A 26,483-nucleotide genomic window follows, 5' to 3' on the forward strand; every position below is an offset into this window, starting at 1 on the left:
CGGAGGGGATGCAGTGGATGTGGTTTACCTGGATTTCAGCAAGGCCTTTGACAAAGTGCCCCATGATATCCTGGTGGAGAAACTGAGGAGTTTTGGGATACACCAAAGCACTGTCCGGTGGATTAGGGCATGGTTGACTGACCGAAAGCAGAGGGTAACCATTAGTGGGGAATTGTCGGGATGGTGGTCAGTGACAAGCGGGGTCCCCCAGGGCTCTGTCCTGGGGCCAATCCTGTTTAATCTTTTCATCAATGACATGGAAGAAGGGATGAACTGTCTGCTGATCAAATTCGCAGATGAATTAAAACTGGAGCAGTGGCCAGAACTGAGGAGCAGGTACTCCAGATCCAAAAGGATCTGGACAGACTATGGAAGTGGGCAGGAGACAACAGGATGGCGTTCAATGTGGATAAGTGCAAGGTCTTGCACTTGGGCATAGGAATGGGTGCCATAAGTAAAGGTTACTGGTTGACTGCAGGCTAAACACGAGTCAGCAGTGTGATGCGGTGGTCAAGAGGGTAAACGCCACCCTTGGTTGCATAGCCAGAAGTGTGGCTTCTAGATCAAGAGAGGTATTACTAGCACTCTATACGACTCTGGTGCATCCGCAACTGGAGTATTGTGCTCAGTTTTGGGCCCCTCATTACAGAAAGGATATAGCCAGGTTGGAGTCAGTGCAGCGTAGGGCCACAAGGTTGGTGACCGGTTTGCAGGGGATGCCGTATGAGGCGAGACTGAGGGAACTGGGTCTCTTCAGCCTGGAGAAGAGGAGACTCAGAGGGGATCTGTTGGCGACATACAGGTATGTGAGGGGATGTCACATGGAGATGGGTAGAGACCTGTTCTCCCCTGCAGAGGAAGGCAGGATGCACTCCAATGGAGCAAAGCTCAGGGAGCCAAGGTTCCATTTAGATGCCAGGAAGCACTTCCTGACAGTCAGGACCCCGAGGGTGTGGAATGGGCTTCCACGAGGTTGTTGAGGCCCCATCAGTGCAGATGTTCAAGGATAGGCTGGACATGCACATGGTGGGCATGTCGTGACCGGAGCCAGCTGGTGCCAGAGGTCAGACTAGATGGCCCGGGAGACCCCTTCTGACTTGCTCTGTTTCTATGTTTCTATGAATTAATTGAAATGCTCAGACCATCTTCAAGGACACATTACACTACTCATATAGAACACATTACACTACTCCAGGCTAGAGGTTACCAACACATAGATAACTATGGCAAGACAACACCTGTCCAAGTAAGAAAGTAGCTGGAAAATCAGCCTAAGCTGATAGAAGGTGCTCCTGGCCACTGAGGCCACCTGTGAAACAAGCAACAGCAGAGCCAAGGCACAGGTTCAGAACAGTCACTGCCTCACCTGGATTTCTCTCCCTTTCACATTTTTTCCAGTCTTTGTCTCATTTGTCTCAAATGCTAAGATTACCTTAAACCTGGCTTTGCCTGACCTAAGAGAAATCTTTCTAAAGTTTAGATGAAAATTCATAAGTCTTTTGCTGAATGTTAGTTCTAGCACATGCATTTTGGAATGCACTTTTGATTATTATACAGAATTTTGCAAAACATTTCCCTAACCATTTTAATAATCTTTTCCCTAACAATTTTAATAATCTTTTGCCTTATATATATAATGTGATTGTTTGTTTGTTGAAGAATTCCAGAAAAATAGCTGGGTAGAGTCATTTCTAAATATGGGTGAAGAGTGGATGGGTTTGGCACATCTCCTCCCAACTGCTTCCACTGAATATTGAATTCCCTTTGCTTTATAGAGGACATATCTTCAGTGGCAGAGTCGCATTGCTCATTTGTTGTCATCACATTTAAACTGGCCCTAAGAATGAATCCAAGTAAGAAATATTTTTGTATGTAGCAGAGGTTCCCTATTTTCTGGTGGAAGGAATTGATCTACAAGCAGAATATGTGGATGCAGGATACGTAATCAAAGAAACATTCTCTTGGGGAAGCTGTTGAGCAAAGCTAGCAAGCCTTATCTAAGTTGCACCCATCAAAGTTCAGTAATAACTCAAGTAATTACTTTATGATTGATTCATTGATTGGTTGGTGATTGCATTTATATCACATCTTTCTTCCTCTCACAGGGAACTTGAGGAGGTTTATATGATCCTTTCCTGCTCCATTCTCTATCTTTACCACAACCCTGTGAAGAAGGTTAAGAGTCAGTATGGCTGGCCCAAAGTCATCCATTGAACTTCTTTGCTGAATGACGCATACCTTCTGAGCTCCGGTCCAGCCCTTTCACCACTACACCTCACTGGCTCTCAGACAGTGGTAACTTGACATCTGATCTGCTCTGTGTTCCCCTTGCTCCATGTTCATCAGTTAGCTGTAACACTCATCACCAAGGGAAGACATTTAGAATTTGCTTTTTCACATGAACCTCTAAAGTGAGTTGAGCAGAAATATGAACTATAGACCTTATCTGTAGGTTTCATTTCATTGCTTGCCATGAGTTAGAGTTCCTTATGCAGAGAAAGAAAACATGAAACTAAATGACATTTATGTTGGATCAGGAAAAGGTCCATCAGCTCTTTTGTAATATTGTCCTTGTTTTAAATGTAGAATACAAATAGATTTAGGAAAAGTAAGTGTGTGCGCGTGTGTGTCTATGCATGGGTGGTGTGCTCCATCCACCATATTGAACCTGGACCCTGATTTAGCACTTGGAGAAACTGTCAAATTCAGCAACCATCCACTTTCACTCAGACCCTAAACCCAAGTGGAGATTGGAAATCCAGTGTTTAATGCCTTCCACTGGCTACCATGGGAAATTTTAAAGATGGTTCTAACATGTTGCTGGGGAACATTATTTATCAGAGGTCAATTACAACTGCAGGCAACTTTTAGTGGATTACAAAGCGAAAATTATTCTTTTATCTTTTAAAAGAAGCTGCTTAAATTAGTTTTCCCTAATTATTTACCAATTTGACTGCTGATGCCCCCTCAATGGCCAGGGGGAATAGCTGCAATCTCTGCAATGACAGAATATCACATTCTGTTGCGCAAGCACCGTGAACCAGTTTGGCATGTTTTTCTGCCACAGCAGCATAGATGGCCACATTTGTACAACAAAAAGCCGCACCGTCAGATTTAGCTTAGCCGAAGATTTGGCCTTTGGTCATATGGCATATTTTCCATTGTGGGATAGATGCCCCATATATATAAACCTAAGCATTTGAGTCAGTACAAAAACATCCTCATTGTTTTAAATGTATATTTGTTGGAAACCACGTAATGATTAGATACAAGCAAGTATCCCATGTGGACTCAGCATTTTTTTCCAATGCTCCTTCATTCACTCATTCATTCCTTTATGGAACAGAGGGGCAGTTTTGATGCCATGATTAAAATCAGCAGAACCTGCATGAAGGGATTTGTCACACAAAAGGCTGCTTCCATTTGCTGAATTTTAGAGTGGCAGAACCTTTGGTCAGTACTGCCATTCAAAAGTTATGAGTATGGGTGCAATCTGTGCATGTGCAAGAAATCCTACAACTCCCAGCATGGCCCAGCCAGCTATGCATCTTTCTCTTTAACTGCACATAGGATTGCGTCCTAACTAATCCCTGCCCCCTTTTAATTGACAGGATCTATATGATAATGTAGCATATAGAAGGGGTTCAACAGTGCCAGGGATATGATGCTTTCAACTAGCTTCCACTTGCACCTGTGTTTACAAGAGATTTATAGCCATGCTCCTTTCAAGAGGACTATTCTGGCATAAATTGATTTAGAGATTAGAATTAGCAGCAAATCATAGGAATTTATACAAGTCCAATCAAGTCATTTACTGCAGTGGGCATGCCCTAATGCAGCAACTGAGATTTCCTCTGCCCCAGATGTAAAATGATAGTCAGATTGCTCTTTGCTGAAAGCAGTTCCTCCAGTAAGACCATGTAATGATATACTTTACCTAGCTATACCTTCTCTCAGTATTTCTGATCTGTAACAAGGATAAATAGGAATTTCTGAATCTCTAAGTGTTGCATTTAATGTGGCCAATTGCTCATGGATGTCCTAACCTGGAGACCCATCTTGTTTGTAAATGAGAAATATTCCTAATGACGTTCAAAGGATACAGATTAGTGTAAGTTCAGACATGTTGCTCAGCATGATCAATGATAGCTTACTTTTATGACATGACGCCACTGAGTGATAGTTAGGTCAGGACTATATTGAACTGGTTAGTGATATCTTGCAGTAAAAACTACGCGAGATAACAAAATGGATGTAAGACAATGCACCAAGCTTCAAGAGAGAGAGAGGGGGCACAATTTATCAATCAATATGCTTTTCCATTTGCCAAGAAGGAATGGATCACTTGGAAGGCTGAGTCATTTCTTCCCTTAGGGAAATATATGAGGTTCTTCATCATTGCATTTCATTGAAACTCTGTCAGTCCAAGGGAGATGAACCCATAAACTGTTGAGCAAGTGAGACCCAGATGTAACTAAATGATCGTGTCTTGGATGTACCAGTTCAGATGTCTGGTAAGGGCTCATACAATGCATTGTTCCTCCATAGAAAAACATTTAAACACACTGAAAACTATCCTTTGAGGATAAGCCTAAGCTTGGACATCTAGTTTTCTATGTAAAATTGTGTGTGTGTGTGGGGGGGGGGGAATGAAAGAGCTTCATGGGAGCTTCCAACTAAAAACTAGTCCTATCTGGCATTATTTCAAAATGGGCTGCAGATTATTATTATTTTTTTTTAGATATCTGGTATTTAATGTGTGAGAAGTGGTGCACAGAAGCCGAGGAACAGTGGATTAAAGTGTTGCCATTCTGCAGCTGTACTTGGCATTTTAATCAGCTGATCCTGGAGACATCATAGAAATTCTAAACTAATGACTGGGCGCAATTTTGCTTTGGATGTCATACGGATGGGATAATGCACAATGTACAGGAATCTCTAGGATTCTCTGGACATCATCTTGTTATTCATCCCATGTCTGATTCCTATTTGCAACCACTGTTCATTATGTAAGAACACAAACTGAGCTCTGATTGAATGGAAGATTTGCACAAATATCTCCAAATTTGCACAGGTTTCCTTATTTGTATAAATTTCCTTCATAGGCTGAAGCAGAGCAACTAAGGAAATTTGTACAAATGGAACTGGATACTCAGAATGAGATGAATGAGCTAAATGAGCTCTGGATAATCTAAAATTATTTTCCTTGGACACATACTCACACTTGCATTTGGAGCCTTAATCAGAGCATATTCATCATTCAGTTGGTACAAACTAGAACAGAGAGTTTGTTGAACTGAACTGCTGCTCCACAATATCCATTTGTTGAGATACTAGCCCAACCCTATTAATTTTGGCTGAGGGATATTTCTGTTTATTGTGATAGGACGAATCTTCTCTGGAAATTACATTGGGTGGGTGAATTTGCAGGCTCAGCTTGCTGAACCTTCAGTCCTAAATGCCCATCCTTAGCTGATCCTAAGGACCATATGCGCCTGAGGGCACCTTCAGAGGTCCTCACCCATCTGGCTCTAGCTCTCTTATTCTGATTGTTTTAATTGTTGTTTGATTAATTATTGGTTTTGGTTATGAGTTGCTTTGTCTTTAAAAGTTGGAAAACTGTACATCAAGTCTAGTGAGTGCTCAGAATACCAAAGAGTGCATTGACTATGATAAATTTGAATATAGATACAGCTTAAGCAATTAACTATCCAGATAAAGTTGGGTTGGCAGGATCACACTATGTGTTTGTCACTGCAGCCATTTATTCTTTTTTGTGATAGTGATGCAGCAGCCTGCCTTCTCTTCCCCCAGAGTTTTTTAGACTGGGATTTGGAGACAAACGGCACAGTCCAGCAAGCAAACAAGTTTCTCAAATCCCCAGCTGGAGATTAGGACTTGTTGTTTTAACAGGAAATGCAGGAAGCAAGGCCTGGGTTGGGATGGGGCCCTCCCTAGTTAAAGGGCTGGATATTGTTCTAGTAGGGAGGTTCTGAGTCTGCTCCAATATCTTTTAATCTTATATCCCAGAGGAATGAAATGCTCAGACTTCTATGGATAAAGCTTCATAACAGGCCATGCAAAGTGGATCTCAAAGTCCTTATCATAGCTTCACCATTCATTTCTCTCTGGCAGAGATGAGTTAAGTTATTCTGTTAGAAGCTAGCTCCTAACTAATTTCTGTCTTGTTTCTTCCATAGGAAGGATTTCTGTGGCAAGTTTATTTTCCATCTTATCATATAGGAATCCCATTCTGATGGTTTGTCCAGCTACTTTAAAGTGACTAATTTGGAAAAGAAAAGGGATGGGCACCACTTTGTCAATGTGATTTTGTTCCTACCTTTTCACACCCACAAGATAAACACACAGATGCAAGGATATTAAACTATCAGCAATTAGTGCATTACCACAATTTCCTCAGCCCTGCCTTTTCCTGTTTCTCCTTTCCCTCCTTTTTATGATGTGCTGTAAAGATTACACTAATTTGTTTCTGATGGCCAAATTTATTTATGCCCCTGCCTGGCCAGGATTATCTGGGATAATCAATGTAAATTGAAACATGAGAATAATTAAATATAAAATGCATAATCATATCAAATATAAGATAGTGTGAGCAGATAAATTTGTTCCAAAATGAACCCTAAAATCATCCAAATGCTGACTAGAATAAAATTATCTCTAGAGTTCTCAGAAAAGCCAACAGGAAGAGGAGTCCTTGAGAAAGGAGTTCCAACACTTGTTCTTGTTATGTGTTGTCAAGTCATCGCCAACTTATGGCGACCCTATGAATAAATCTCCTGCAAAATGTCCTGTCCTTGACAAACCCACATAGTTCTTGTAAATTCAAGGCTGCAGATTCCTGTACGGAGTCAATCCAACCTATATTTGGTCTTCCTCTTCTTTTGCATTTGACTTCCCTTAGCATGATTGTCTTCTCCAGGGAAGTTCCAAAGTAACTCCTATATTAATTTAGACATAATAAAAAACCATTTATTATTTAAGATCTTTATATACCATTCCCTCAGCACATTGCTCTCAGAACACTTTTCAAACATTTAAACATTAAAACAACACATAACAAGTAAGCAAAAAACCTAAACAAGAATACAAGAGAAAACCAAAGATGAACAACTGTAACACAAAATAAATAGTAACACATTGAACCAGTGCAACCACTCATTATAATAAAAACATATCTCTAATCAACAGTTAAAATAATGGGAAAATAAAATAGTTTTGACCTGGCATCAAAGTGTATAAAGTGTCAGTGCCAGGTTCAAATCCCTGTAGTGTTGGTTGCATAAATGGGGCACCACCTACCTAAGAGGTCCTTTCCCCTGCTGCTATCTTCCTTACTTTCTTTAAAAATGGCTCTTGAAGAAGGAACTCCGTTGAAGATCTTAGGGTCCAGGGAAGTGGTGTTCCTTAAGGCAGCAAGGTCCTAAGCCACTTTGGGCTTTATTCATTAATATGTGCATCTTGAAGTGGGCCTGGACTTCAATTGGTAGCCAGTGTAATTGATAAAGAACTGAATTTATGTGCTTGTATCAGCCTGCCCGAGTCAGCAGATGAGAGGCCCTGTCCTGCACCAGCTGAAGTTTCTGGACTGTGTTCAAGGGCAGGCCTACATACAGTGCATTGCAGTAATCTAGATGTGAGGTTACCAGTGCATGGATCCCCATTGCTGGATACTGCTCATCCAGATAGGGGCATAGTTGATATATCATCTGCAGTTAATAAAACATGCTCCTGGCCACAGATGCCATCTGGCATTCCAGGGACAATTCTTGGTCCAAACACAACCCCAAACTCTGTACTCTCTCTTTTGGGGGGGGGAGTGCAATCTCCTCTAGGGCAAGGTGGATGCCCTCCTTCTAGACTGAGCACCTCTGTCTTGTCTGAATTTAGTTTCAATTTGTTGGCTCTTATCCAGTCCGTCACACCAGATAAGCACCAGTTGAGAATCAAAACCACCTCACCTGGATCAGCTGTAAACAAGAGATAGGACTGAGTGACATCAGCACACTGATGACACTTTAGCCCAGATCTACAGATGACCTCTCCCGGTTTCTGAAGAGTCAATTGTCCAACACCAAGATTGTCCTCAAGTGGACTAGCAACCCAACTGGAGGTAGCAAACCAACTGGAGTAGACCAGTGATGAAGCAATAAAGACATTTTCTCTTGCGATGGCTTAACAGTCAGGTTTTGCGTTCATCCAAGGAGAAAATGCAAACGGTATCTATAACATTGAACTCCATTGTATTGTTTCATCACCAGTATGTTACTTTTTATGATGTTACGTTGTGTGTGTGATCAGCACAGTCCATCATAAGAAAATGTTAATGAAACAACTCTTTCAGACAAAATAGTCTGTTGCCTTGTGTCACAATGACCTAGATTACAGTCTATTTTGCTAAGTATTGGAGACGCATCTAGAGAATGCTTAAAATGTTACTTAGCTATTTGTCTGCAGTTACAACTAAACTGGCTACATTCTATCCATCCTGAAAGGCTTTGTGAAGAGTCAGTTTTACATTATTGTCTCCATGTCCAAGCGTGTATCTTAGCAAGGCTGGAGAAAAAGTATGGAAAGAAAAGTCAGGAAAATGTTAGTAGTCTTCATTCTCCACTCTTCTATTATTACTTGAGATTACTTTGAATAATTTGCTTCATAAGCTTCCCAAAAAGCACAGAAAGCAATGGATCTTCCTCCTTGGGGGAAAACAATGATAAAATGAATGAATGTTCCTCCTGAGAAGGCTGGCAGGAGCAGTATGTCTAAGGATATTTCCTGAAAGTTTGAGAAATCCGGAAATTTATTTCTTTAGCTTGTCCTCACTAATACAAAACTGCTAACTGAAACAATTTCTAACTTTTGCCTTGTTTACTCTTTTTGCTCTTTTTTCTAATGGTTCACAGTTGCAAGGTTTGGAAAATGGTTTCCTTTCCATAACAATTATATAGAGATGTAATATATCACTGCAGCTACTTATTTCTTCAGCTGTGTCTGCTGCTTAGTTTGCCCTTTTCATCTCGACTGCATGAAAGCTTTATCCTGGTCTGTAATGATGGAAAGAGATGAGCAAAAGCAAGTTTGCATCTGTCCTGGTGGACAAAGCTTTGTTTGCAAAATTAAGACACTGGCAACTTGCCTAGAGTATACCTAAATTGTGATCAATTGCAGGCTGAATTTCTTTTCATCCTTAGCTCCTTGTTGCATCTCCAGAAGATCCAAGGATTGGCATTAGATACACATTCAGGAGAACATGAAATGTTGCTTGCTAGTGATTGATGTTTGAGGGGCCATAACAATATGAAAAACATTCTCAGGAAATAAGATGGCAATCTTAGTTGGTTGTGGCCAGCTGGACCCATAGGTAGGGATGTCGGAGAAATCTGAAATGGATTTAAATGAGTTTGGATTGTTTCTAATCTGGTCTGTGGTTTCTGCATTGGACTGGCAGCTGCATTTCAGGCAGATTCTGTGACAATACAACTTTTTAAAAACAAAACTAAAATGTATGCAATTCACTGCATTGACAAATCTGCAAGTTGGGTGGAGCATTTTACAGAAATGTAAAAATAATTTATTCTCTGCATTTATAGCACTTTTAGGTATATGTCTCAAAATATGTAAATATGAGGCTTTTTAAAATATCCAGAGGCACACTGTGCATTATTATGTCCATTCATTGTACGATTCCAAAAGAGACCTGTTATTACAGCCACCTCTAGCCCTTCATACTTTATTGTGTTGTAAGCCGCCCCGAGGCTTCGGCAAGGGGCGGCGTAGAAATGTTCTAATAAATAATAAATAAATACTCTGGGAGAACAAATGTATCTTTGTGGTCTTATGATTCTCTTGCTTGCACTGGATTTACTAGATCTTGATAAAGTAAAGTGAACAAGGTGAAGACTAATGGTGCAGGTGGACCTCCACTATGGAGGAGCAAAGCTCTATTGGTTTCTTCTCTAGCAGGAAGAGAGTATTGTGGCACATTTCTCTGCTTTGTAATATGTCATAATAAATATATTGGTTCAAATATTTTCTTATATGTGCAAAACAAAACCACTACTACATAACTTTTCAGAAATGAAAGAGATATCAACATCATCTCCTTCAGAGAATGTTTCTGTTGCTGCTGCCCCTTTGGGCATGGCAGTTTGTATAATGTCATGGATGGCAAGTATGGGAGAGCAGAGCTCCCCAGGAATGGTTACACAGCAACAGTTGTTCTTCAAATCATGTGCTGTAGTGAGTAGGGATAGAGAGAGATTCTGTCTGGAAGGTGTTTCTTTTGGAGAATACTAGGTTGGTTCTTGGGCTTGGGCTTGGCTTTTAAACTAGCCTGGCCAGTCAGAAATCATCCAATTTCCCCATTGTATTCTATATCTTAAGCAAGACAGATGTTACCAGTTCACCAACTGGGTGACGAGTGATCAACAGACTCTTTTTGTATTTTCATATAGGCAACTTTGTGGGTGGGGAGAACACTGTGTTCACAATGCATCTACAGAATTATACTGCCAAAACCACCAGATAACATATTTTCTGTCATTTCTCAGAGGACACCAGGCTAGGGAAGGGCTGAGGCTGAGAAACATGAGGTGTGACTAGTGGGACATCCATCAGGAGTATGAGGATTATATACTATCTATTGTTCAGGGGGCAAGAGTGGCTTTAATGTCAGTGAAGCAACATTAAATGTCCACTCTGAGCTGTAGTCCAAAACTATTGCAAGGATAAAGTGGGTACATGGATTGCGTCTCAAAAGCTTAGACTGCGGCCCAGAGTAGATACCTGTTCATCTTGTGAAACATGGACAAGCAATCAAATAAGGTCTTACCTCTGTGTCACCATTCAGTGGATTTCTGCAGACAAGACTGGCTTGACAAACAGCTTCTTTTACACTCATAATTTTCTCGGAGACACACACAGAAGAAAACAACTGAAAAGACAAACCTTGATGAGGCTGCTTGAGAATGACTCTCGCAATGGATGCTTAGCAACGGATAATGGCCATGTGATGCCATCTCTGGGTGATGGCCACCCAACTCCTCTCCCTTGGCATTGAGTAGACCATGCTGCAGAGTCTGACAGTGGCAGGCCACAAGCAACTGCAGGCAACGTGGTCTCAGCATCTTCTCTTGCTCGAGGTCCATTTTCTAGGCTCAGACTTTGGGTAAGGCAAGTGCTGCTGAGGCCCACTGAAATACACGACAGAGAGGAAACCAAGGCAACTAGGCTGTTGTGCCCTGAAATGCAGCATTTTGCTGCCTACACTGAGGAAACTGAGCATCAGCCTTAGCAAGGGGCTGATACATTCCTTGTTTCTGTCTCCAGTAAGAAGGAAGACAGTTTGGAGATAGCTTAGTTTCCCCTTAATGATAGCATTACGCAGCTACATCTGAACAGAGTCTTTATGTTCATCATACTCACCATGCTGCCAGAGTGTTCCTGACAGGCTGGGATCAGCAAGATGCAGCTTTAAAAGATGGCACTGACCAACCTGCCTGGCAGGCCAATGAACAGACGTGACCCAGGGGCTGTGTGTGAACCATTTGCCTTTCTTCCTAGTTCCTGATGCTGCTCGGAAAAGGTTTATCAAGGAATAGCCTGAGCAACTGAAGCCCTGCTGCAGGGATGCCACGCAATAAGCCTTTGCCAGAATGACTGGGGGAGCAGAGAGCTGGGAAAGGGAGCTTAATGCGCAAGAGACCAATGTTGCTGGAAGTCTGCATCTCCTATGAAGCCTCCTGAAGGGCAAACCCCGAATGAAGCTTTAGTCACCATGGACAGCCAGGAAGCCACGAACACAAATGCCTCCTTTGCACAAAGCCGTCTTCAACAGAATGCCACGCTGAAGTGCAAGGGGGTGACTCACGAATTGAGGTGAGTTGATTCAGTTCCAAATTAATACCTGCTTTCTTGACATCGCATTAAAAAAAACTAAGCATAATTCCAAAGCCTCGGGCTACTTGCATTTTTATAGCTAATTTTCCCTTGAAATGGGACTGCACGGTGTCTATCAAAAAGCCAGTCATAATAGCTGTAGGCTACTTTCCAAAAATAAAACAGCAGTCTAAACCTGTCAGGACTACAATAGTGTCATGTTCTGCACACACCTTGTCAGAGCTGCAGTGCTCAGTCTAGGAGGGGCTAGTTCTTCTGCTATGTAAACCTGCATACTGTAGTCAGTGCACAGACCAGATGCCGGGGGCAGTGGCTTTCTCCACCGGGCGCACTGGTCACAGCCGGAGGCTTCCCATGGCATATCTTTTGCTGAATCAGAAGGGGATTCTGCTCCCCGGGGTGGGAGAGCAAATGGCTCTTCCCAAGTCCACCTGGGATTTTTGGCACCTGAGATCGAAAATTCCCCAAGCATCTCTCTCTGGGAGTAAGCAGACAGCAATACAAAATAATACATCACTATTTTCTGCCCTTTCATGACATCTGAAATGAGCTGCCTTCACACCAAGCCAACCACCTCTGCCAAAAATCATGCTGACATTGCATTCTTAAGGGGGCAGGGACTATGAGCAATCCTGAAACCCAGAAATCAGCAATGGTTCCCTTAATTACCTCCTGGTAGGGATGCAGCTACCAACAAAAGATGTGGCACATATTGATAGAATATTGAGAAAACTGAGATAAGGGGAGGATTGTGTATGCCACCTTGAGTTCCTTGAAGGATAGAAATATAATAAATATGCAACATGTATTCTATGCTATATGCTGTATTCTATATGATACACTGACTGATGCTACTGCTATTTTTAACTCCGGTTTGCTCTGTGATGCAGCTATGGTTGGAGTTCAGGTCCAAAGTCCAAGGTCCCTCTGCCCAGGGGCCTGCCAAAGGGTGGCTGGTACAGTGGCAAGACATAAAAGTGCAAAATCAGCACCAAGACTGGCATGGGAAAACTGGGACCACCAGAGCTGACAATGGTTGCCACAGCATCCTTTTGTTATCCTCAATAATCTTTTACTTTGTCGGTGGGCAAGCCAGGCCTATGAATGGCTCCAGACATTCAATGTATTGTTTTACTTCAGAACTATTTTACCTCTTTCTACCACAAAATGGTGCCTATCTCCAAGCAGAATCGATGCAGCAGAAACAAGCACCATTGATACCAGACGTCAGGATAGTGTCATGATTTAAGGGAGTGTAAAGTGAAAATTTGCACATGCTCTGGTTGTTGCTTTGCATGGTTGCAGCACCTCAGGGAAACCTCAAATTTCTTTTCTCACAAAGCAGCTAAGCAGATGTAAGACTGCAATCCTATGCCACTTAAATGAGCTCTGTCCCATTCAATTCAATCCTCTCCCAACCTGCCAGACCCACAGATATACACTCAAGGAATAGCATGAGGTTCCATCACCTTTTCTCAAACCAGCAGAACAAGTAAGAAACAGACAGCCTATTATATATATAATCTCTCTTACTGTATATATATATATATATTCTGAGTGTTGATAAAAACCATAAGCTACATGGTCAAATGATGGAAAGAGAAGAACTTCCATTTGCTGCTTCTGAGAAAATATGAAATGTATATGAGTTCTATTTTTATTCAAATTATAGTCTCCACATTACAACTTGCTCAGTGCAAATGTTGTGAAAAATTGTAGCCTTAGGAAAAGGCTGGGGAAAGAAAGAACTTTTCTTGATTTTAAATAAAAAGCATTCACAATTTTAGTTCACATTTTCAATATCCTTGTCATTATTTGCCTCAAAGACAAGTCCAGTGAAAAGAACAACTGCAGTACAAGCTGCATAAAACATAACAAAAGCATATCTAGAAAGCAGAAGCACAAAAGCATTGGCTAATTTCATTTATTGGTCTCTTGCATTCCTGCTATCATCTGCTAAATTACCTAATTTTTACTTGTAGGGAAGCAAGTGCTGTACAAATAGAAATATCGGAAACAATTGTAACAGACATAGCTGACTTTAATCTTCTATTTATAACACTTTCCCTTTTTATGCTCAAAGTACATTCCATTTTTCTTGTTTTTAATGTACATTTCTAATATTTCCCAACATAGCACAGACCTATATTCAAGTCACATACATCTCACTTTCCAGTATGATGAAAGGATGGTGACTCAAACTTCATCAGCAAGAATCACCACCATTGAAGTTCTGCTCTTTAATAATATGTGCACATCACAGAATCAACTGTGAGCAATTCCCACTATTAACACGGGATAACAATTCCATGTTTACCAATTCATTGAAATGGCAATAAGCCATCTTGTGATAGAACTTCACTGTTGCAAGCTCTTTCATGGCAAAATACTCAATGATGTTCTAACTGAAAAAAAGCATCAGTATAAAGGAGAGCTGGTCTAGTTTTGCTTTGATCAAGCAAGTTTAGTTCTGTCCTTCATTGCCATAAGATTTCTGAGGAAAGCCCAGGGAAGCAAAGACTAATCAGATCAAAGACAGTTCTCTGAGATCACATTTCAAAGTATGGGTGAGAAAAAGACTGACTATAACGAATGTCTTCCACCCATGTAGGAAGTACTGACAGATGTGCTCTTCATTCCTATCAAGACAATCCCTCTTCGAATGACACAATTCATGCATCATTCACAGCCCACCTTTGTTTTCTATCGGTGCTAGTTTCTCTTTCTGTCCCCAGCAAGCTAACATATGGAGATAAGCTACTTATCGATATCGGAGTTACAGCCTCTTGTTTTCTGAATTGCATCTAGGTGGAAGTGCTACCTTTTGAAACTGAGCTATAAAGCTCTTTTTCTTCAAAGCCTTGATGCTGAAATCAGCAGGCAGGAAGACAGTATGGTGTGTGCAGTCAAGGATAACACTGTCAATCAGGTTGGCTTGGCGTTTCGGTTGTTTTCCAGATCACTGAAGAGTGAAGATAGCTGGGCAACTCAGGTGAGAGTCACCTGAACCCTGCATGATATCACAGTCTACAGCACAGAGTAGTTTGTAGCATGGCATCCATTTTGGCATGGCGTCTTCCCACACTGTTATGGGTCAGACAGAAGAAGCTCTCAAAATGGCTTCCTCTCATACAAGTGTCACTCCTGCCAGCACTGGGACAGCAGAGATGGAGCTGCAGAGTTTGTCCTATAGCACCTGCCATTCACCTAGTGGCACCAAAGGGGCTAGTACTGCCACCAGGTGACTACCAAGCCATGCCGTTCATGTCAGTAGGAGCCTGCTTTTTTGTAAGAAAACAGAAGTCAGGGTGAAACTCTTCAGGAACGAATGAATGGACCCAACAATTACAGCAATAATAGCTCAGGCAGGGTTGTGGGAGAGGGGAAACTAGAAAAGACACATCTGACATTATCATCTTTTCTTTACAAAGTGCTCTGCAGTCTTTTTGGTGTGTTTCCTTTTATGTCTACCCTGAAACTGCTCAAGCATTGAAAAGTACAATCCTAAATAAGCTGTTTCTCTCTCAGGTGTTTCAATCAATACGATCCCACTGCAGGGTTAAAATAATTTAGCTCATATGGAAAACAGCACCTTCCAAACAGCAGTCACACACCATGGTATGTGTGTGACCTTATCTCAAGATTGTTTGTTTCTTTATGCCCTTTTGGCTACAGTTTGGGTATTTTATTCTTGGCCACAAAATATCCATGAGAATAGCATGTTTTTCCAAGAAAAAGCAGAGGTGTTCCAAGGATTACTAGATGCCTATTTATTGGGCATTATTCAACTTTGTCACCATGCTAGCATGCTAATGTAATCCAATGCTAACGCAACATCATTAGCACTTGCTAGCCAACGGGAAAAGAATAAAGATTTGTAGCTGAATTTGTTGTTGAATGTGTTGTGGTTTACTACTGAATTTCAGTAACAATTTTTGCTTTGCTTGCAAGTGCTGGATTGCTTTATCTAGAGCAATGTCACTAACACTTAACACTGTGGCATCCTTGGATACTTACCTATACTACCATCATGAAATAGTTCTAGTCTTACCTGCAGAGTTGATTTCAGACAGTAACACTGGGTGGTTATTCTTCAGCCCCTTGAGAACTGATATGTCAGGTTTTGCAGGATACCGTCTTGCCCCCAGTGTTGTTTAACACCGATATGAAGCCTCTGGGAACAGTAACTGGGGGATTTGGAGTCACTGATGACACACTGCTCTGTCTTCCTGTGACGATGGAAACAGGAGAGGCTCTGCTAGTCTGGGATGTGTGCCTGAACCCAATAATGGGCTGGACAGGGGCCAATGAACTGAAGCTGCATCCTGCCAAGACAGAAGCCTTGCGGGTGAGTGGTTCTTGAATCCAAGAGATATGCTTATTGCTTATTCTGGATGTGGTTGCGCTTCCTCTGAAAGATTAGATTCATCGTTGGATTATCACTTTGCAGTCTGTGTGCAGCTACCCCTAAAGCTGCTCCAGAAGCTGGAGTACAGTAAGCAGTACTGTAAGCAGCAGCTTGGCTGTTGTCAGAAGCTGCTCCTTCTCCACGTGCAGTTTCTCTCCCTATTTGCTACTAAGCCAGGTTTAAGGTTTTAGCTCTAATGTACAAAGCCCTAAACAACTTGGGACCAGGATACTGTTTTACTTACCACCCTACCCAGCCACTGCTGTCATCAGAGGATATTCTCCTGGTGGTTCTGGATGGACCTGTGGCCCAGCTGGAGTTCATCAGGAACTCCACTTCTAGGGGATCCCCTGACTCTGGGAGTCATTTGGCTTGCATCATGAACACCTGGGTAGATAAACAGGGTGGCATTAGTCTTTCCCAGTTCTGTCCACCAGGGTACCTGGCTCAGTATCATGGAACAACTGAGGACCAGAGAGGCTGTGTTGCCATGGTGTATAGGAATTATATCTCCCTCCCCAGGTCCCGTGTCTGTCTAGGCCTTTCCCGCAGGTTGCAAAACTCAAGATAGTCTTTTGAAATGCAGTTCTTTTACTGAAACTTCACAGTTAACAAAACAATTTAAATATTCTTTTTACCAAAGCTGTTAAAAGAAACCTCTACTGATATAAAAAAGTTGAATCCAAACCAGAAACCTCCTTGCAGTTCCTCCCTGTAAGTAGGGCAGCTGGCTCCATCCTCAGAGGGTTCTTGCCATTGCAAAGCTAGACGGTGAGAGCAACAGAGCCCCTCCAGCTGTGCAGTTCATCTCTCCTGATGACCCCTTACTGCGTCAAAAACTCTCCTCCCCTCCCAAGCGCCCTTCTATAGCTTCCCAAACAGACTGATTCTCACGCTCCACGTGAGAAACTTCACCGAGCAAGCTTGCAGGAGCTTCAAAGGGTTCAGCCCCCCCTTGCTCTGGCCACTGGTCTACTTCCTCCACTTCAGAACAGTCTGCAATGAGCAAGAGACTGTCCCACTCTCTACAGTGTGACTGGAGTGTTTGTGTCTGGCGTTGGGCCAGCAGGACAGATGAGGGATTCTGCTGGTGTACTTCCCACCCTGCTACTCAACAGAATCCTTATCCAAGACGACAGAGGTGGTCTTGGTTGTGATGCTGGGCTTGTTGGTCTTGGTGGATGTTAACATCCATGCCAAGAGCATTTCTGGGTCTGTTCAAGATTTCCCGGACTCCATAACAACCATGGGACTGTCCCAAAACGTAGCAGGGCACTCTCTAAGGTTTTGTATTTTTTTTCCAGGCAGACATAGAGATAGCAATCTGAAGGTGAGGGACTTTGAACCAGTCTGTTTGGCATTATAAAGTCACAGTCTGTTGAGATTTAGACTAGCAGCAAGTTTTGCCCTCTGCAAGGCTGGGGGACCTATTAAAATGGCTGGCATTCAAAGGCTAACAACACCAGAAAGTTTCCAGAGGGCCCTTGGGCTAGTGCTTCTGTTGAAGCCCTTGTTGATCTCTGGAATATGGAGATGACCCAGTCAGTTGACATGATTGCTCCTGTGTATCCTCTCTTTAGAAGAGCCCATGTGGCTCTGGAGCTGAGAGTGAAACAATGCAGGGGACAGCTTGAGTGCACATGGAAAAAAACTCATAGCAGATGTGCTACCAGGACTTTAATCAAGTCCTGGTAAGTGCCTATAGTTAGGTATGCTAAGGGACAGGATGCAAGGCAAAGAAGGAACAACTCACTGCCTCTGTTCAATCTTCTCTTTGCTGCCCAGTGGAGCACTTCTGGGTAATTGGAAACCTTAGATCCACCTGAGGCCTGCTGGAATATATTCACTCGGCGCTTTCAGAATAACATTTCTTTTACATGCCAGGATTTAGACTCTGTTTGTTTTGCAATTGAATTGAGCAAGGTTTCCAGATTGGTCAAGTTTTCTTGAATGAGTTTTCATCAGTACAGCTACAGCTAGAGGAGATTGACAATGACCTTGGACAGGTTCAAGCAACCACAGCCATACTTGGTCCTTGCTTCCCTTGACGTATAAAAACTAAAAAAGGAAAGAACAGCTGGCAGACCCTGGAAATTGAGAAATACCTCTTGATAAGAGAGTATGGTTTCATGCTACCTCAAAATAGGGTTATGACCTATAAAGCCCTAAACGGCTTGGGACCTGGATATCTAAAGGAATGCTTGCGCCCATAAATGCCCTCCCGCCCCTTGAGATCAGCAACGGATGCCTTCTCCGGGAACCCTCTGCAAATGATATTAGGAGGGTGAGTACCCGGAGGAGGGCTTTCTCTGTGGTGGTGCCCCACTTATGGAATACACTCTCCAGAGAGATCCGTCTGGCACCGTCATTATTTGTTTTTCAGTGCCAGGCTAAGACCTTTTTATTTAAAACTTATTTTAATTGCTAAATTATTGTATTTATTAGGATTTTAAATTAGCCGAGAATGCACCAGGGGTTTTAAATGGCTTTTTTTCCTTTTAAATTGTTATATTGTTATTGTTTATGTATGTTTTTTTGTATTTTTTGTGAGCCGCCCCGAGGCTTTGTTGCGATGGGGGTGGCATAGAAATGTTTTAAATAAATAAATAAAAAGGTGAGAGCATTCCTGAGTAGCCATTCCCTGGACCCAGAAGGCCTAAACTACTTTAGGCCAGTAACCAATATTCCCTTCCTGAGCAAGATCTTTGAGTGCGAATAAACAACCAACCCTCTTGGATGATCCTGATAATCCAGATCCATTTCAGTCAGGCTTCAAAACCATATTTTGGTACTGAAGTAGCTTTGGTTGCCCTACACAATGGTCCATGTCAGGAGAAAGACAACAGAGTGTTACTCTGTTGATACTCCTCCATTTCTGAGCAGTTTTTGACACCATCAACCATGGTATTCTTCAGGGGCAACTGTCTTAGTAGGGCATGGAAAGTACTGCATTGTAGTGGTTCTTCTCCTGCTTGGAGGATCAACTCCAGAGGGTGGTGCTAGGGTGATACTTCTCAGCTGTTTGGAGTGCTTACTGAGGTACTTATGTCATTATTGAGGGGTGAGTCTTTTCCTCCATGCTATTCAACATCTATATGGAACTGCTGAGTGGGGTCATCCAAAGTTTTGGAGTGCATTGTCATCCAGATGCTGATGGAACACAGCTCTATTTCTCCCTTCCATCCTCAGGGTGTGAGGTTGTGGATGAGCTAAACCAGTGCCTGACCATAGCAATAGACTGGATGAGGGCTATTACATTAAAGCTCAGTCTGGGAAGACTGAGATGCTGTTGGTGGTGATTTCCTCTGACTAGATGAAAAGAGCCCGACTGGTTCTGGATATGGCTGTACTCTCCTTGAAGGGTCAGGTTCATAGCTTGGGGATGCTTCTTGATCCATCTTTGTCCCTTGAGCCTCAGTGGCATGGAGTACCTTCCACCAGATTTGGTGGTGGCCAAGATGAATGCCGTAAATAGCTTTCCCTTGTTGCACATCAGAGATTTGCAAGGGCTGCTGGTTTCCCATAGGTAATCTACAGAATATTCATGGTTTTCTGATTTTAAATATCAGTTTCATATAGTAAATATCAATCTTGTAAAATAAAATATTAAATGTTTAAAATATTATTTTATATGACAATTTTAAATATCAACTTCAGTTGTCAACTATGCCCGTTCCTGAATAGGGAACCTAAACACTGTGATCCATTTCCTAGTAAACTCTTGATTAGACTTTGTATGGGGCTGCCCCACAATCAGGAGCTGCAGGAATGAGTTTTGGTGCTCATTGGGCAGCCAGCTGTGTTCACCTAAGATCCGTGTTAAAAGAGTGACAGCTACTGCGCACATCTAGGGTTATGTTCCTGTCATACAAAGCCCTCCACATCTTGGGACCAGGATGTCTAGCATATCACCTCCACTTATATATACCCAACCCACTTCTAAGATTGTCAGAGGAGGCCTTGCTGGTCATTCCAAAATTAATGTTTATGATGCACCCACCCTTGGGAAAATCCCCCTTATGTGGTTGATGAAGCAGAAAAGATGGCATGTTTTAATTGTCCCCAGAAAACCTACTTGTTCACCCAGGCTTTCCACAGTTTATAATTCCATTAATCTTGCTGCTCAGTTTTACTGCTTCTGTATTGCTCTGTAGCATTATTAATATTATTAATAATTACTGTAATTAGAATTGTGTTTAAAATTGTATTTTAAATGTAATTTCAGTATTAATATTTTTAAATATGATATTAATATTTATATGTAAACCACTTAGGGTTTTATTATACTTAGCTGCATATGAACACTACAAATGAATATAGTAAATGTAGCAAGTCAAATGCTGCAGTTTTTCGCAAGTGTGCAGTAGAGGAATTCAATAAAGGGATGCTCGATGGCAATAAAAACTAAATTTTTTATTTAGCTTTATTTTTGGAGTTTTATATATTTTATTTATTGTTTTATTATTCTTATTTTGTTTTATGTAATTTTGGTGGTTTACTTATGATTGGTCTTCTGTAACTGTGACTTGTGTTGTGTATCGTATTGTTTAGTATTCTGTTTATGGATTTTATCATGTTGTAAGCCACCCAAAGAGCCTTTGGCCAGAGGGGCAGCGTATAAATCAATCAATCAATAAATAAAGCATCACTGTTATCAACCACATAAGGTCTGCCTGGGAGTTAGGTAGTTTAGAAAAAATGCATTCAGCATCTGTGAAACAAATAGCTTAGAGCCATGAAAGCTGTTGAATGTCATTAGTCATTCTCCTGCGATTATAGTGTAATAAGTTTGATTGTGTCGGTGGCAATTGCAATAATTCCTAAGTAATAAACACACATGCATTTTTCTTAGCCCTTGTAAACTTTGTACAGATTTAAAGATTCATTGTAGTTGACAGTTGATGCTGATTCATCCAACCTATAACCCGTGTGTCTGCATCTATATACTTCATCCTTCAACTTGTCTACAGCCATTTATATGTCAAGTTTTCCAAGAAGAAAATAACTTTGGAGGAGCTAAGCATGTCCTTAATGATTAGCTTGCTATGGCATTCCTCTATGCCAGTTGGATCAACTGAGCATATATTGGCTGAATTATGTCAACAATCTTTTATTGCCTGGGCGTGTATATCATATGGAAATATTTTGGAACTTCAAATAATCTACTACTGTTCCCATAATCCTCATGTGCATTAATAGTGAATTTTCCAAAGGGCATTTTTGACAGATGCAGTGTGGAGCAAATGTACGAGACATACTGTATTTGACATAACTGTAAGACAAGAGTTCTGTCAGCATGCAAGTCACTTAATGACAGTTCATGAAGAAAAGATCACATGCAGGAATTAGGTTATTCTTAGTACATGACATTTCAGGTTTGATTATATATTTTTCAACCCAAAATGTTCATCCTGAATCAGTTTTGAACATTTGGAGGATTTGTTTTGTCTTCTCCATTACATTATTTATTTACTTATTTACTTAAAATATTTGTATACCTCTCCATATCTAGACCAATTCTGGAACAGTGAACAATACAAAGATAAAACAGTTAAGAGACTAGAAACAATGCATTCAAGACAAGGTAATATTAGAAACATATCAGCAGGAAAGGTTTCCTGGAACTAAGAGGCCTTCAACAAGTACAGGAATGTGTGCATGCTTGTTTCTGTAGTGCCCAGTAGCTGATGTTTTCTGCACAATGGACAACAGTTACTAAATACAATTAAATGCAATATAAAATGTAAAGAAAAAATAAGAAAACTTCCTAAAGTTGCACTAAAAATTATTGAAAGCCTGCTGAAAACCAGCTGGTAATACTCCACATCCCAAGTGCTATTTGGAATTGGTACATGTACTAGCATACTTAGGGCCATTTATTCATCCTCCCGTGTAAGTCAACACAGAGACAAAGTCTGTGATTTTCCAAAGCAAGACTAAGTTTCAGACCTGAAGCAAAGCAGAAGTTGAAATGCACCATCTTCTGAACTCTCACAGCAGTGTCTAAATGAATCTTGCTTTCAGTGCACATGCCTAGTATATACTGGACAGAAGGAAAGTTTATACAGTGATCAATTGTGTGTGGAAACTTCAGCTGTAGAGATGTGCAGAACCCTTCAGAAACTGAGTGATTTATGGTTTAAAAGATGGCTTATAAATACTTCTGTATGTCTGATTGAAACCATTTTAACTTCCCTTGAATTTTATTTTTCTGTAAAACAATGAATGGAGACCCATCGGACCTGGGGTCCCAATCTAGCCATTCAGGGATTCTCCAGATGACCATGCCACTTCTGCTAGCCTCAACCCCCTTCTCCTGCCCACCAATCCTTTGGTGGTTTCCCATCTTTTGTGCAGTCATTTCCCACCCCTGAAACACAATCTTTCATAAGGTTGCAATGCATCTCCCTAAGCCTTTCTTACCAGCAATAAGAGCTTTAAACTAGATTAGGCTGGTATTTTTGCTCCTATTGCTTTTACTTTACCTCAGCCCCTACCTTGAGCCTTCTCAACAGTGAAATCCTGAGAAAGTCTCTAAAATGGAATTTGACCTTCAAGCTGAAAAGCACTCTGCATCTCTGCCCTCTACTTTATGTGTTATATTTGAATGGGAACCTCTACATTCACCTTAGGCTGAATTTTATGGCAACTCCAATCAGCTATGCAAACAACTCTTTAGACCTAATCAACGACTGACACTTCATATCTCACACACTCCATTTTTTCATGCTTAAAAATCATAAAGATATCAAGCGGCCCGCCTTCCTTCCTTCCTTCCTTCCTTCCTTCCTTCCTTCCTTCCTTCCTCTACCTGTTTCCATCCTTCATTCTCTAAAGAACAAAGGAACAAAAGAAAATATCTGAGCGAAAGTAATTAACAAGAAGAAGGTGGCTTTCGCCCTCCGATGTATTACACAGAGTGTGAGCAGGAATGCTTTGATAGGAGGATGTTGCAAGAAATGGTGTGGCAGGATGAAGGAAATGGTGATGAGTGGGAAATACAGATCAGCAAATGCAGTGCCTTAGGCATTTTACTCCTCTTGCCTTAGATGAAATAATGCCAATAGAATTAATGTTAAGCAAGACCAATTATGCTGACACAAGCCAAGCTATTCAAAAAGGGGTGCAAGGTTACAACATGATTTGAGCTCCACAGCAGAAGACTCAGTGTCACACGTTTATGATGTGGTGAATTTCCAGTAATATGTGATCAAACTAAATGTGTAATGGAATTATTATAGTTGAAAAATGTTAAGGAAGTTTCTCACCATAGCTAGTTCAAAACTCTCAAGGAGATATCATTCTCAACTGTATGTCCCAGAATGGGAACTTTCGTTAGATTCTACACATTTCCTCAATGCAATACATCTAGATCACAAAATTGCTGTTTTTTGAGTTCTGCGTGGGTATTTGCTGTAAGTATCACCATTGCTGTAAGTATCACCATAATGAAATTATGTAGAGTTAGGTCAGGTAGTTTGCTTGTTTTTTATTTTCTATACCACTTTTAGATCCTTTGTGAATGCAAGCAGTTTATATTTTCATATAAATCCCCCTCATGAAAATAATAGCGTAATCCTGTGCAAGTTTACTGGAAAGCAAGTTCCACCATATTTAACAGGAATTACTTCCAAGAAATGTGCATAAGATTGCAACCTAAATACAGAAGCCTTATGAGCCTGAAGTATTTTCATCATGCCACTGTGAATACATTTCTTTAAAATGTCAAATCTTTCTCTCATGTTATAGCAGTATACATTTTCTATTACTGAAGAACATTTCCTAAAATCATTTTGTGACAAATACTTTCACTCTGCATGGTATCTTCATTTGCATTTAAAAAAAATCCAAACAAATAAAAATGAAATAATCTATGCCAGATTGACAAATTAAACAACAACTTTTCAAGTAGCAATCCAAACACAAACACAATGATCAATTCAGTTTTAAAGTAAATTAGGGACACAGTCCAATCTGGATACATGTAACCCTCAAAAACCCATAGGATTACAGGCGTCTTACAGGACAGGATGAGTACAGAGGCAAAGGGCCTTTCCGTGCTCCTCCTGCCCAGTAAAGCATTTAGTTAACCAATTTCTTTCCCTCCTTTGGACAGGGAGGAAAGGCGGCTGAAGCACCACCAGGATTCTGTCCAGCAAAACACTCACCCATCTCTGGCCTAGGTTTCATGGGTCTTTCTGTTCCAGCTGTAAGTGGCAGGTAAGATGCCCTGTTGCATATTTAGAAGTTAAAATGTTCAGATGAAAATAATAATTTTAGTTTATCACTGACCAGATAAACAGACAGCACCAAGTGTCTCTTTTTTGAAGAGCTATATATCTCATTGTACAGTTTAAGATTTGTATAATTTCTACATTTGTTCCAAGATCTGCTATTTCCAGATTTCACAAAGAACAGCTTTACATTATTCTAGTTCATTCTGTTGCTTTCTGGGTAATCCAGGAATGAAAAAAGTCAACAAATTAATGTAAGCAGAGTCAGAACAGAATAGTACAGATTTTAAGAAATAGGAGTACATGTCCAAAGCAGTGTAAAAGCAAACATAATTGGCAAAATCTAGAGAGGTCTTTAGAAGTCTAGAAAAGGGTATGTTGGATTTGGATTCAAGAAGCTCCCATAGAAATTTATGCAATTATGGATTTTAATGGCTTCCCTAGGTATTGTCTAATTATACTTCTATAGGATGCCATTTGAGTGCTCTGTATTTTGAGCTTTCCAGTGGCACATTCTGATCCAGAGTTCCATGTGTGATCCTGTGTATGTGGGCATCACTTCCGCTTGAGTGGAAGAACAAATTAAGTACCTAAAGTGAACGGGAATGCCTGGCTTGCAGGGGAACTTGGTAATTATTACCATTAGGCCCAAGTTCCAACACAATTTGGGAGAAGAACCCATTGTTATTTGCACCATTACACAAATATATCCAGCCTTGTCAGTAACTATTTGACATGAGGATTAAGGCATCGATACCAACACTGCATGCAATGCTGGGGGGATTTAACCCATGTGCATGTTGGATACCTAGCACCTCGATGCTGGAAGAGGAAAATAAACATTTCTTTCCTGAGGTTATCCAAAAGTGAGTTAATGTGTGTTAATGTGCTCCATTATGTGGACGACATATGACTCAACTCATACAGAGATTGTCCAGACTTCACTTGCTGCTGTACCTGGGTTTTTGCAAACTGTGACTGGGTCACAATGCATGTGGGTGCCAAGTAAGGGGTTAATGAACTGTCAGGGTGAAATACGTTTGTTTTCCCTTATCACTCACAACACAGGTGTCCTGTCAGCCTCTTTCAGTCCACACACACAATGCCTGGGAAGCCTGGTAGCCTTTCTCAGAGAATTGGAAGCTGCGGCCGATTTCAATTACACCTGGGGAATGACATCCTGTTTGTGAATTTTGGCCTTTCCTAGGCAGCCACCCTCTGTCACAATGTGCTGACACACATACACATGCACACTGAGTTTTATAGAGGAAAGAAACTATAGATTAGTATGTGACAGGAAAGACCGCCACTGCCCATGAATATTTAACAAAAATAATTTGCAGCTCATAAAAATTGGTAACTGATGCATCCAAGCAAGTAGTACCATTCTGTGACTGTTTGCAGGTAGGGATGGATCACATGAATCCTAGTCCATGCCAATTTCTCTCCTAAGTCCATTTTCTGCTATAGTTGTCTTAAATAAACACAAAAATTACATTGACCTGAATAGTTTCCCCCAAAATAAGCATTTCAATGTGTTTTCCCATGAAATACAATCTGGTGCACATTTTCCCATTTGTGAATTCACCTACCGTATTTTTCGCTCTATAAGACGCACCTGACCATAAGACGCACCCAGTTTTTAGAGGAGGAAAACAAGAAAAAAAAATATTCTGAATCAAATGGTTTACTAAACTATTTAATAAACTGTAACAGAATACAGTAATACCTTATTTCAACCTTGTAAAGTGAACAGCAGTCAACAGTGGCATTAAGAACCATCATCACTGTCATTAACAAAAGAGAGACTTTAACGTTCAAGTACTCTTCTAGTTTTCGTTGAACCCATAGAACCCATCATCACTAGAGTCAGAATTTATGAAGCTCTGTTGCTCACAATCACTGACATCACTTTCTTAGACAGT

Source organism: Varanus komodoensis, unplaced genomic scaffold, assembly GCF_004798865.1.
Source record: "Varanus komodoensis strain SLA01 unplaced genomic scaffold, ASM479886v1 scaffold17, whole genome shotgun sequence".
Lineage (NCBI taxonomy): Eukaryota > Metazoa > Chordata > Lepidosauria > Squamata > Varanidae > Varanus > Varanus komodoensis.